At 40.8% G+C, this 12,107-nt stretch overlaps 1 protein-coding gene and 1 pseudogene across 6 annotated transcripts in view; one reads left to right on the forward strand and one right to left on the reverse strand.

The window, feature by feature from the left end:
* SNAP47 (synaptosome associated protein 47) overlaps positions 1-12,107 on the forward strand; it is a 104,750-nt gene that overhangs the window by 44,736 nt on the left and 47,907 nt on the right. The window lies entirely within an intron of this gene.
* LOC118657816 lies at positions 2,703-11,581 on the reverse strand (annotated as a pseudogene).

Genomic DNA, 12,107 nt, shown 5'->3' on the forward strand with positions numbered 1-12,107 from the left:
CGGCATGTCAGCATTTTGAAAAACCCTAACTTAACTCTGGTGCCGTGTCACATATAGAAGTTTTTTGATATTTCCACCGTACTAAAGCAAAGATTTATATTTTTGATATTTATTTTATATATTTAAATGCCATTTAACAAAGAAAAATCAACCAAAAAAATGAGTTTGCGTGTCACCTCTGACACGCGTGTCATAGGTTCGCCATCAGTGGTCTAGAAGCTTACCTACTATGTTTTGTTCTAAGAATTTATGGTTTCCGGTTATATGTTCAGGTCTTTAATCCATTTTGACTTGATTTTTGTGTATGGTATAAGAAAGTGGTCTAGCCCTACCTGGTTTGGCTCAGTGGATAGAGCGTCGGCCTGCGAAGTGAAGGGTCCCAGGTTCGATTCTGGTCAAGGGCATGTACCTTGGTTGCGGGCACATCCCCAATAGGGGGTGTGCAGGAGGCAGCTGATTGATGTTTCTCTCTCATCAATGTTTCTAACTCTCTATCCCTCTCCTTTCCTCTCTGTAAAAAAAAAAAAAAAGAAAAGTGGTCTAGTTTCTTCCTTTCTGTTTGTTTTTGTTTTTTTGCATGTATTTATTTGTCCAGTTTCCTTAGTTCCATGTATTGAAGTGGCTCTTCTTTCTCCATTGTGTATTTTAGCTTTTTTGTCGTATATTAATTGTGTGGGTTTATTTCTGAGCTCTCTATTCTGTTCGCTTTATCTATGTGTCTGTTTTCATGCCAGTACCATTCTGTTTTAAATACTATAGCTTTATAATATGATTTGAACTCCAGAAGTGTGATACCTACATCTTTGTTCTTTCTCTAGATTGCTGTGGCTATTTGGAGTCTTTTGTGGCTCCATACAAATTTTAGGATTGTTTGTTCTATTACTAAAAATATTCCATTGGCATTTTAATAAGGATTGTTTTGAATCTATAGATTTCTTTGGGTAGTATGGTTATTTTAACAATATAGCAGTTGCCCCCTATCTGTGGGGGATATGTTTCAAGACCTCCAGTGGATACCTGAAACCACAAATGGTACCAATCCCTATATATATTTATTACATTTTCCCCCACTATGCGTACATATCTATGATAATGATGAGTTTATAAGTTAGGTACCATAAGATACTAACAATAACCAGTCATAAAATAGAATAAGTGTAATGATATGCTGTCATAAAACTTAAGTGAATGTGACCTCTCTCTTTCTCTCTCAAAATCTCATATTGTACTGTGCTCTTGTGATGCATTGATGGAACCATTCCATAAATAAGATGGCTGTCAACATGCTTCTTATTATGTTGCCAAAATATGAGCAGATAATTTTGGAGTATGTTTTAGAGCATGTGATTTCTTCACACTGTACACTATGTCTTGCTTTATCATATTTCCTGCAGTATTACTACACAGAACCAGAGTTAACCTGTTCTTCCATGCTGGTGCCTCCATTCTACTTTTTTCCTCTTTTTGGTTAAAGTTTAAAGTTTAAGCCGAAACCGGTTTGGCTCAGTGGATAGAGCGTCGGCTTGCGGACTGAGGGGTCCCAGGTTCGATTCCGGTCAAGGGCATGTACCTGGGTTGCGGGCACGTCCCCAGTAGGAGATGTGCAGGAGGCAGCTGATCGATGTTTCTCTCTCATCGATGTTTCTAACTATCTCTCTCCCTTCCTCTCTGTAAAAAAATCAATAAAATATATTAAAAAAAAATAAAGTTTAAAGTTTAATTTTATAGGCAAATATTTTAGAAATTTTGTTCTGAATAATTATTATCTAGGCTGAGTCCAGCTGGAGTTAATTATCCTATATAATACAAAGCTAATATGCTAATTAGACTAGATGACAGAATGACCTTCCGGAACAACCTTCTGGAATGACCAGTGGGCGGGGGGCGGGGTCACAAGGCAGCCAGGGCCGTGAGGGCCGAGCCCCTTTCATGAATTTCGTGCATCAGGCCTCTAGTAAATACAATAAAATAAAGCACAAGAATCAGATCTATGTGGTTGCTTAGATAAATTCTTTATTCTAAGAGTTGATTACTTTTTTAAAGAGGAGGCCATAAGAAAAAGTAGATGGTGATCATTGAATTCATTCTTTATACATGTAAAAAAATCATGTAGTGGGAATGACAGTGATGTTAGTTGGTTTTTGCATTTTGTTTCAGAGAGCGTAATTTATTTGTTGTTTGTTTTAATTCTCACCAAAGGCTATTTTTTCATTGATTTTCAGAGAGAGAGTGAAAGGGAGGGAGGAGAGGAAGAGAGAGAGAGAGAAACATTGATGTGAGAGAGACACATTGACTGGTTGCCTTCTGAACGCGCCCCAACCAGGGGCAGGACTGAACCTGTAACCAAGGTAGGTGCCCTTGACCAGGAATCAAACCCACGACCTGTTGGTCTATGGGCCAATTTTCTAACCACTAAGCAAAACTGGCCCGGGCAGAGTAATTCCTCATTTTAATTCAAACTTCTAGTGATCTAAGTTTTAAGGTTATACAATTTTAAAAATCCTTAACTTGATGCAGTTTCTTAAAGTACCAAATTTGTAAAATCCAAAGTTGTCATCATAGACTGTACTGCTTTTGTAAATTGATGTATGAGAGAGATTTCTGTAAAGATTCAAGAGAAAAACTGTTGGGAACCAAATTTGTAAATAGCCTGCAATTTCTCCTCTGGGATGTGTCAGTTAAGTGGTATATCCCTTATCCACTTAGTCTTGTGCAATGATCGTTGAGCATTTCAGTAAATTTTGGTGAGTGGCCTTGCACTTTTCCTTGGGCAATTCTTGTTCACTGCCAGCTGTTGTCTTTAAGGAACCACAGTTATTAAGGAGATCTTCATACTGGCAACTATTGGCGCATAGTTATTTATCACAGTTACTGGGGCAATTGGCACAAGATGTTTCTTGTTTGTAAGAGGTATTCTTTTTAATAACATTATCAACAGAACAATATTGACAAACATAGTATTTTGTTGACAAACATATAGTATTTAGACTGTCTTGATTGGGACAATAGGCAGTTCCTTATCCAATATGATAAGATTAGTAGTGAATAACTTGGGTATAACATCCAACTGTGCTTGAACTAATTGGTCCTACACAATAGACAAAATCATGGCTGTCATCCTACTGGTTTTGAATTGCATTTGACCAGGTAGTAGGATTGAAACTGAATGCAGATTCAGCTGTCTGCCACAACGAAAGCCAAGCTTGTGAGACAGGTGTTGGTGGGGAAAAAAGTAGTTTATCTAAGCGTCTGTGAGCTGAGAAGGTGGTGGACTCCTGTCCTGTAAAACTATGTTAACATCTTAGTGCAGGCAGGGTTTTTTTTTTTAATCAGGAAGGAGAGGGAAAGCAGAACAAAGAAATCAGGGGTAGGGAGCTGTGGATGTGCAGGCAGTGTTCTCGCCAGTCCCAGTGGAGATCTTTAATGTCAACTAAAGTCTGCTTTCACCACTCTATTGTCTGTTTCTATGGGTTATGCATATATGCATACAGGGTCTTTGGTTGATTACTGATTAGCTCCCACTCACCCACCCTCCCTCACCTCCCTCTGAGATTCCACACATTGTTCCATGCTTCCCTGTCTCTGGATCCACTCCGTTCATCAGTTTCTTTTGTTAATTAGATTCCACATATGAGTGAGATCGTGTGATACTTGTCTTTCTTTAACTGACTTATTTCACTTAGCATGATACTCTCCAGGTCTCTCCATGCTGTCTCAAAGGGTAAGATACTTCTTTTTTACTGCTGCATAGTATTCCATGATATAAATGTACCACTGCTTTTTTTAATTTGTTATTGCTTAAAGTATTACATATAGTATTATATATGTCTCCTTTTCCCCCATTGACCTCTCTCCGGCCACTCCCCCCACCTCAGCACTTGCCCTCATCCCCCCTAGTATCTGTGTCCATATGCATGCATACAAGTTCTTTTGTTGATCTCTTATCCACCTCCCCTCACCCTCCCCTGCCTTCCCTCTGAAGTTTGACGGTCTGTTTGACGCTTCTCTGTCTCTGGATCAGTTTATGTTGTTCATTATATTCCACAAATGAGTGAGATCATGTGATATTTATCTTTCTCCGACTGGCTTATTCGCTTTAGCATAATGCTCTCCATGTCCATCCATGCTGTTGCAAATGAAAAGAGTTCTTTCTTTTTTATAGCAGTGCAGTATTCCATTGTATAGATGTACCATCGGTTTTTTTTTTCCTGTTTTTTTTTTATTGTCTAAAGCTTTACATAGTCTCCTTTTCACCCAATTGATCCCCTCCCCCATCCCTTCCCAGCCCGGGCAAGCCCCCACCACTCCAGTGTCTGTGTCTATTGTTTATGCTAATATGCATGCATATAAGTCCTTTGGTTGCTCTCTAACCAACTCTCCCCTACTATTTGTCTCTAGATCGATCTATTCTTGTTCATCAAATTATGTTGATCATTATATCCCACATATGAGAGAGATCATGTGATTTATCTTTCTCCGACTGGCTTATTTCACTTAGCATAATTCTCTCTAGTTCCATCCATGCTGTTGCAAATGGTAAAAGTTCCTTCTTTTTAATAGCGGCATAGTATTCCATTATGTAGCTGTACCACAGTTTTTAATCCACTCATCTGCTGTGGGCACTTAGGCTGTTGTAAATTGTTAGCTATTGTAAATTGTGCTGCTATGAACATAGGGGTGCATATGTCCTTTCTGATTCATATTTCTGATTTCTAGGGATATATTCCTAGAAGTGGGAGCACTGGGTCAAATGGGAGCTCCATTTTTAATTTTTTGAGGAAACTCCAGACTGTTTTCCATAATGGCTGCACCAGTCTGCATTCTCACCAGCAGTACATGAGGGTTCCTTTTTCTCCACATCCTCACCAGCACTTGTCATTTGTTGATTTCTTGATGGTAGCCATTCTGACAGATGTCAGGTGATACCTCATTGTCATTTAATTTGCATGTCTCTGAGGATCAATGACTTTGAGCATTTTTTCACATGTCTCGGCATACATGCTTAGAAGTGTCTAAGTCCTTTGCCCATTTTTAAATTGGATTTTTGTCTTTTGTTAAGTTGTATGAGTTCCTTATATATTTTGGATATTAATCCTTTATCAGATGTATCATTGCCAAGTATGTTCTCCCATACAGTGGGCTCCCTTTTCATTTTGTTGATGGTTTTTTATTTTGGTGTAGTCCCATTTGTTTATTTTCTCCTTAGTTTCCTTTGTCCCTAGGATATGTATCCATAAACATATTTCTGTGAGAGATGTCTGAGATTTTGCTGCCTATGGTTTCATCTAGGATTTTTATGGTTTCACGACTTACATTTAAGTCTTTTATCCGTTTTTAGTTTATTCTTGTGTATGGTGTAAGTTGATGATCTAGTTTCATTTTTTTGCGTGTATCTGTCCAATTTTTCCAACACCATTTATTGAAGAGACTGTCTTTTTAAAAAAATATATATTTTATTGATTTTTTTTTACAGAGAAGAAAGGAGAGGGATAGAGAGGTAGAAACATCAATGAGAGAGAAACATCGATCAGCTGCATCCTGCACACCCCCTACTGGGGATGTGCCTGCAACCAAGGTACATGCCCTTGACCGGAATCGAACCTGGGACCCTTCACTCCACAGGCCGACACTCTATCCACTGAGCCAAACCGGTTAGGGCTGAAGAGACTGTCTTGACTCCATTGTATGCTCTTGCCTCCTTTGTCAAATATTAATTGAGCATAATGGCTTGGGTCAATTTCTGGGGTCTCTGTTTGTTCCATTGATCCTTATACCTGTTCTTGTCCCAGAACCAGGCTGTTTTGATGATGGTGGCTTTGTAATATAACTTGAAATCTGCTATTCTGATTCCTCCAACTTTGTTTTTCTTTCTCAAGATTGCCTCAGGTATTCGAGGTCCTTTTTTTTTTTTTAATTAAATCTTTATTGTTCAGATTATTACATTTGTTCCTCTCCCCCCCCCCCCCCATAACTCCCCTCCTCCCAGTTCCCGCCCCACCCTCCGCCCTCACTCCCCACCTACTGTCCTCATCCATAGGTTCACAATTTTTGTCCAGTCTCTTCCCGCATCTCCCACACCCCTTTCCCCCCCAAGAATAGTCAGTCCATTCCCTTTCTATGTCCCTGATTCTATTATGATCACCAGATTATTTATTCACTTGATTCTTAGATTCACTTGTTGATAGATGCATGTTTGTTGTTCATAATTTGTATCTTTACCTTTTTCTTCTTCTTCCTCTTCTTAAAGGATACCTTTCAGCATTTCATATAATCCTGGTTTGGTGGTGATGAACTCCTTTAGCTTTTCCTTATCTGTGAAGCTCTTTATCTGACCTTCAGTTCTGAATGATAGCTTTGCTGGATAAAGTAATCTTGGTTGTAGGTTCTTGGCATTCATCACTTTGAATATTTCTTGCCACTCCCTTCTGGCGAGCATAGTTTCTGTTGAGAAATCAGCTGACAGTCGTATGGGTATTCCGTTGTAGGTAACTGAGTTTCTTTCTCTTGCTGCTTTTAAGATTCTCTCTTTGTCTTTTGCTCTTGGCATTTTAATTATGATGTGTTTTGGTGTGGTCCTCTTTGGATTCCTTTTGTTTGGGGTTCTCTGCGCTTCCTGGACCTGTAAGTCTATTTCTTTCACCAGGTGGGGGAAGTTTTCTGTCATTATATCTTCAAATAGGTTTTCTTTTTCTTTTTTTTTTTTTTATTATTAGTTAAGGTATTACAAATGTGTCCTCATCCCCCCCATTAACCCCCAACCTCCCCCCCCACACACAAACTCATGCTCCCATCCCCCTGTTGTCCATGTCCATTGTTTTGGCTTATATACATGTATACAAGTCCTTCGGTTGATCTCTTCCCCTTACCTCCGCCCTCCCCTACTTTCCTTCTGGGGATTGATAGCCTGATTGCTGTTTCTCAGTCTTTGGGTCTGTCCCTTTTCATCAGTCTATGTTGTTCTCTATAATCCACAAATGAGTGAGATCATGTGGTATTTATCTTTCTCTGACTGGCTTATTTCACTTAGCATAATGCTCTCCAGTTCCATCCATGCTGTTGCAAAAGGCAAGAGTTCCTTTTTTGTTACCGCAGCATAGTATTCCATTGTGTATATGTACCACAGTTTTCTAATCCACTCATCTGCTGATGGGCACTTAGGCTGTTTCCAAATCTTAGCTATGGTGAATTGTGCTGCTATGAACATAGGGGTGCATATATCCTTTCTGATTGGCGTTTCTGGTTTCTTGGGATATATTCCTAGTAGTGGGATCACTGGGTCAAATGGGAGTTCCATTTTTAGTCTTCTGAGGTAGCTCCATACTGTTCTCCACAGTGGCTGCAACAGTCTGCATTCCCACCAGCAGTGCAGAAGGGTTCCTTTTTCTCCACATCCTCTCCAACACTTGTTGTTTGTTGATTTGTTGATGATAGCCATTCTGACAGGTGTGAGATAATAACGCATTGTCGTTTTGATTTGCATCTCTCGTATAATTAGTGACTTTGAGCAGGTTTTCATATGTCTTTCGGCCTTCTGTATGTCCTCTTTCGAAAAGTGTCTATCTAGGTCCGTTGCCCATTTTTTTATTGGATTGTTTATCTTCCTTTTGTTAAGTTTCATGAGATCCCTGTAAATGTTGGAAATTAAACCCTTATCGGTGGTATCACCCTTTAGCATTTCTTGCATTGCTGGTTTGGTTGTAATAAACTCCCGTAGACCGTTTTTGTCTGTGAAGCTCCTGATTTGACCCTCAATTTTGATTGATAGCCTCGCTGGGTATAGTATTCCTGGATTCAGACCCTTCCTTTGCATGACTTTGTATATTTCATTCCATTCCCTTCTTCCCTGATGTGTTTCTGTTGAGAAATCGGTCGCTAGTCTGATGGGGGATCCTTTGTAGGTAACTTTCTGTCTCTCTCTGGCTGCTTTTAAGATTCTGGCTTTGTCGTTGGTGTTTGCCAATTTAATTATTATGTGCCTTGGTGTCGGTCTTTTCGGGTTCATTTTGTTTGGGACTCTGTGAGCTTCTTGGATTTGTGTGAGTTTTTTCCTCCCTATATCAGGGAAATTTTCTGTTACTATTTTTTCAAACAGGTTTTCTATTCCTTGCTCAGTTTCCTTTCCTTCTGTCACCCCTATTATTCGGATGTTGTTTTGTTTAGCATTGTCCCATAGTTCTCTTAGGCTCTCCTCCTGCTTTTTAATTTTTTTTTCTAGAAGCTGTTCTGTGTGGGTATTTTTTTCTACCTTGTCTTCTAGCTCGCTGATGCGGTCCTCTGCTCCTTCTAGTCTACTGTTGATGCTTTCTATTGAGTTCTTTATGGCAGTGATGTCGTTTTTCATTTCTTCTTGGTTTCTCTTCATTTCCTCTTGGTTCTTCTTCATTTCCTCTTGGTTCCTACACATATTGTTGAATTGGTCTTCCATTCTTTTCATCCACCTTATGGCCATTACTCTGAATTCTTTCTCTGACAGGTTGCTTGCCTCCATTGCCTCCATTTCGTTTACTTCCTTTTCTGATGATGCCTGTTTTTCTTTCATATTTGGGTTGGTTCTTTGTTTCACCATGATTTCTCTTCTCAAGGTGTTTGGTCATGTAGTTCTCTCTCTGCTGCGCTGATTCAAAGGCACAAAATACAACACAACAAGGCACAACGTACAAGGCAACAAACTCAATGCATTCACGATATTAATAACCCCAAATGAAGGTGACCCCCCGAGCGAAGAGAATTAGGGGATAAAGAAGAAAAAAGAGAAAAAGATTAAAGAGAAAAATAAAAAACAAAAAGGAGTGCCGAAATGAGATTGGGAAAAGGGAGAGAAGAAAAAAAAAAAAAAAAAAAAGTAAGAGAATGAAATAGAGGTGGGGAAGAGGCTATTTGTATGGGGAGAGCGAGGGATTGGAAATTAGATATATAAGTAGGGTGAAATTTAGACAGTGGGTAGAAGGAAGGAATAGGTAAAATCCAAAGCAGGAATAGGGTAAGAGAAACAGGACAACAAAAGGGGAAAAGTGAGGAAGAGAGTTTTGGCTTAAGGGTAAATGTGAGCTAGAGAGAAATGAAGCTAAAGGAACGATGAAAATAGTGTGTATAACACTAATCCCAAAATAAAGAAAAATTAAAAAAAAATAATAAAAAATAAAATGACACTTGAAAAAATGGTAAAAGGATAGCAATAATACTGGTTAAAAAAATGTAGTAATTAAAAAGGTAAAATCAAGTGATTAAAAAAATAAAAAATAAAATAAAAAAATAAAATAGGTTCTTAATGAAATGGTGAAAAAAGAATTAAAAAAAAATATATAAAAATATTCGGAAGTGAAGGTGCTTCAGATCTTCCACTCTTCTTTTTGGCACGCCTCAGTCCTGCCAGGCATTCAGGGGAGTGTTGAACTTCCCTGCGATACACTGTCCCTCCGTGCAGTAAACCACAGACCTGATTACCAGACTGCCTTTATTTGTGATCGCAGAAGAGACAGTTCGTGGCTCTGCCTCTGGGTGGCAGTGTGTCTGGATTGACCTCCGAGGCTATAAGTCCTCTCTATCAGTAGGGTTTGTTTTTTTTTTTTTTCCCTCTATGGTATTTGGCACTGATTCCGGAAAGACCACTGCCCAGAGCTGGTTCCTTGCCACTGCCCGCTGTTTCCCAGGCTCCCCAAAAAGAACTTTCCCCTACAGGCTCTGCGAATGACCCCAACTGGGGAATCCCATGCACTGGGTTTAATAATCAAATGCACGGATCTAAGGGGAACTGTAACAAGAGCCTGATAGTTGTGCGAATTCGCAAGCCTCCACCTTCCAGGTCTGCGCACAGTCTCCGCGCGCCCACTCGCCCCTGGCACCAAGCAGCCAGCAGATTGGCAAAGTCCAAGGCTGCTCCCTTACATCCAGTCCAGCTATGGGCTCATTTTTCGCGTTCCCTTCTGCCAGGAGCCCTGTGGGGCCCCTTCCCCACTCGAGGGTCACGCTGGTCCCAACGGCTGCAGACTCTGTGGGGCGCAGATTCCGCCCCGCGCGCGCGAGCTCGGTCCTCCCTCCAACCCGAACTGCAAACCGCACCTTTAGGGGATGTCCAACCTTTCCGTGAGAAGAAGCAGTGCTCGTCTGAGTTCAGGCAGTCACGCTGCTTGCGATCCCTTGTTTCCAGGTTAGTAGCTGGTCTCTGGATGCCGGCAACAACCACCCAAGATGGCGCAGTCTCCGCTGCTTAGCTGGCGCACCAGGAGAGGCTTCAGCCGCAGTCTCCAACCGTCCTTTTTTTCCTGGGGGTTCTCGGTCTTTCCTAGCTGCAGACAGTCTCTCAGCTGAAAATCCTCTGCCTATTCGGGCTGCATGTTACCCGTTTCAGCTGCTCACCCTTATCTGTTCCAGGACAAGGCACAGGACACGTCCGTTTATACCGCCGCCATTTTCCTTCCCCCAAATAGGTTTTCAATATCTTGCTCTCTCTCATCTTCTGACACCCCTATAATTCTGATGTTGGTACGCTTGAAGCTGTCCCAGAGGCTCCTTACACTATTTTTGTATTTTCGGATTCTTTTTTCATTTTGCTTTTCCAGTTGGGTGTTTTTTGCTTCTTCGCATTTCAAATCTTTGACTTGATTCTTGCGCTCCTCTGGTCTGCTGTTGGGTGTCTGTATAATATTCTTTATTTCAGTCAGTGTATGCTTAATTTCTAGTTGGTCCTTTATCACAACATCGAGGGTCTCATTATATTTCTTGAGGATCTCACTACATTTATCGGCGGCTTCTAGACAGTTCTTGAGAGGCCTTAAAAGTGTGGTTTTGAGCTCTATATCTTCCATTTCTGACATTTGCGTCCTGTTTCTTTGTCTCCGCATTTTTTTCATCTTTTCTTGGTGCACCCCCTAGTGGTCTTTGTGCGCAGTCTTGTTGTAGTTAAGCCTTGATTGTTGTCTTTTGGCAATACTGGGGGTGATTTGACCTCCAGGCTAACTGGCTATGAGAGTCTGCTGTGTCTGCAGTGGGAGAGCTTCTGTGCTGGATCTCTAGGGTGGTGCTAATCTAGCGTTTGCCTGAGGCTATCCGGCAAATGGCTCTTTACAGGGCTTGGGCGGGGCGGGTCCCCGGGGATCTACAGAGCGGGCGGAGCGAGCAGTTATGGCTGCTCGAGGTCTTTTTTGATTTCATATAAATTTTTGGAGTATTCTAGATCTGTCAAGTATGCTGTTGGTATTTTAATAGGGGTAGTACATTCTTATTTTTAGTGCTATGGTTAGTCAGTAGTATAAAGTTTTATCCTTTGTTATAGGGCCACTTGACAGAAATTCTCACCACATTTTGTACTGATTTTCTGGTCTTCTGCATTACTGTGTTCTAAAGTGCGCTTGTTTTCCCCCTTTAGGGCATTAGCTTTTGCTTTTCTGCTCCATTCCATCTTTAGCATGTTGCTGACACGTAGAGAGACTGATTTTCTTAGTTCATTGTGTGTATTTATAATGCCTTTTTGAACTTGTGTTTGAATGGTTAACAAAGCAGTAAAGGCTGGATCCTTTCCTTCTGAAGGTAAAGGTGGAAGCAGCACAGCAGTCAGAAACACCACCACTGGGAGTAAAGCCATTGTGTTGGTTCTCAGAGTAGAATGAAGCATCTGCTTTATTAATAGAAAAGTATTGTGCCCTTTCTTGCAGGTGTTTCAAAACTAGGTGTGTTCTGCAGGCATGTCTGTAGGAAGAGCATGGTGTATGATTTCATAATCTCTAACTCCAGAGCCCAGATCTTCCTGTTTGAGGGCAGGAGCCAAAGACCACAACAGCTCGCCCTCTCCTTTCCACTTTTATAACTGTAGGTGCTATTGAGCATCTTCTTCCAGAAGAGCCTGTTTTCATTGCATTTGAAGCCTTGCTTTGGATGGTATCCTTTCTCCTTCCTTAATCATTTTCTTCAACTCTTCTGGAGCTGTGGCAGTAGCTTCTTCATTGGCAGGTGCAGCATCTACATTAACTTTTATATTTTTAGTCCAAACCTATTCCTGCATATGTGTAACCATCCCTTAATCACAGTAGTAGAACGCTTTGTGTCACTCATATAAGGGGATTCCTTGCTGAAGTCTTCGTATATAGGCTCAGTGCTTTCTGGGACAACAT

The sequence above is a fragment of the Myotis myotis genome, unplaced genomic scaffold, assembly GCF_014108235.1.
Source record: "Myotis myotis isolate mMyoMyo1 unplaced genomic scaffold, mMyoMyo1.p scaffold_m19_p_6, whole genome shotgun sequence".
In the NCBI taxonomy this organism is placed as follows: domain Eukaryota; kingdom Metazoa; phylum Chordata; class Mammalia; order Chiroptera; family Vespertilionidae; genus Myotis; species Myotis myotis.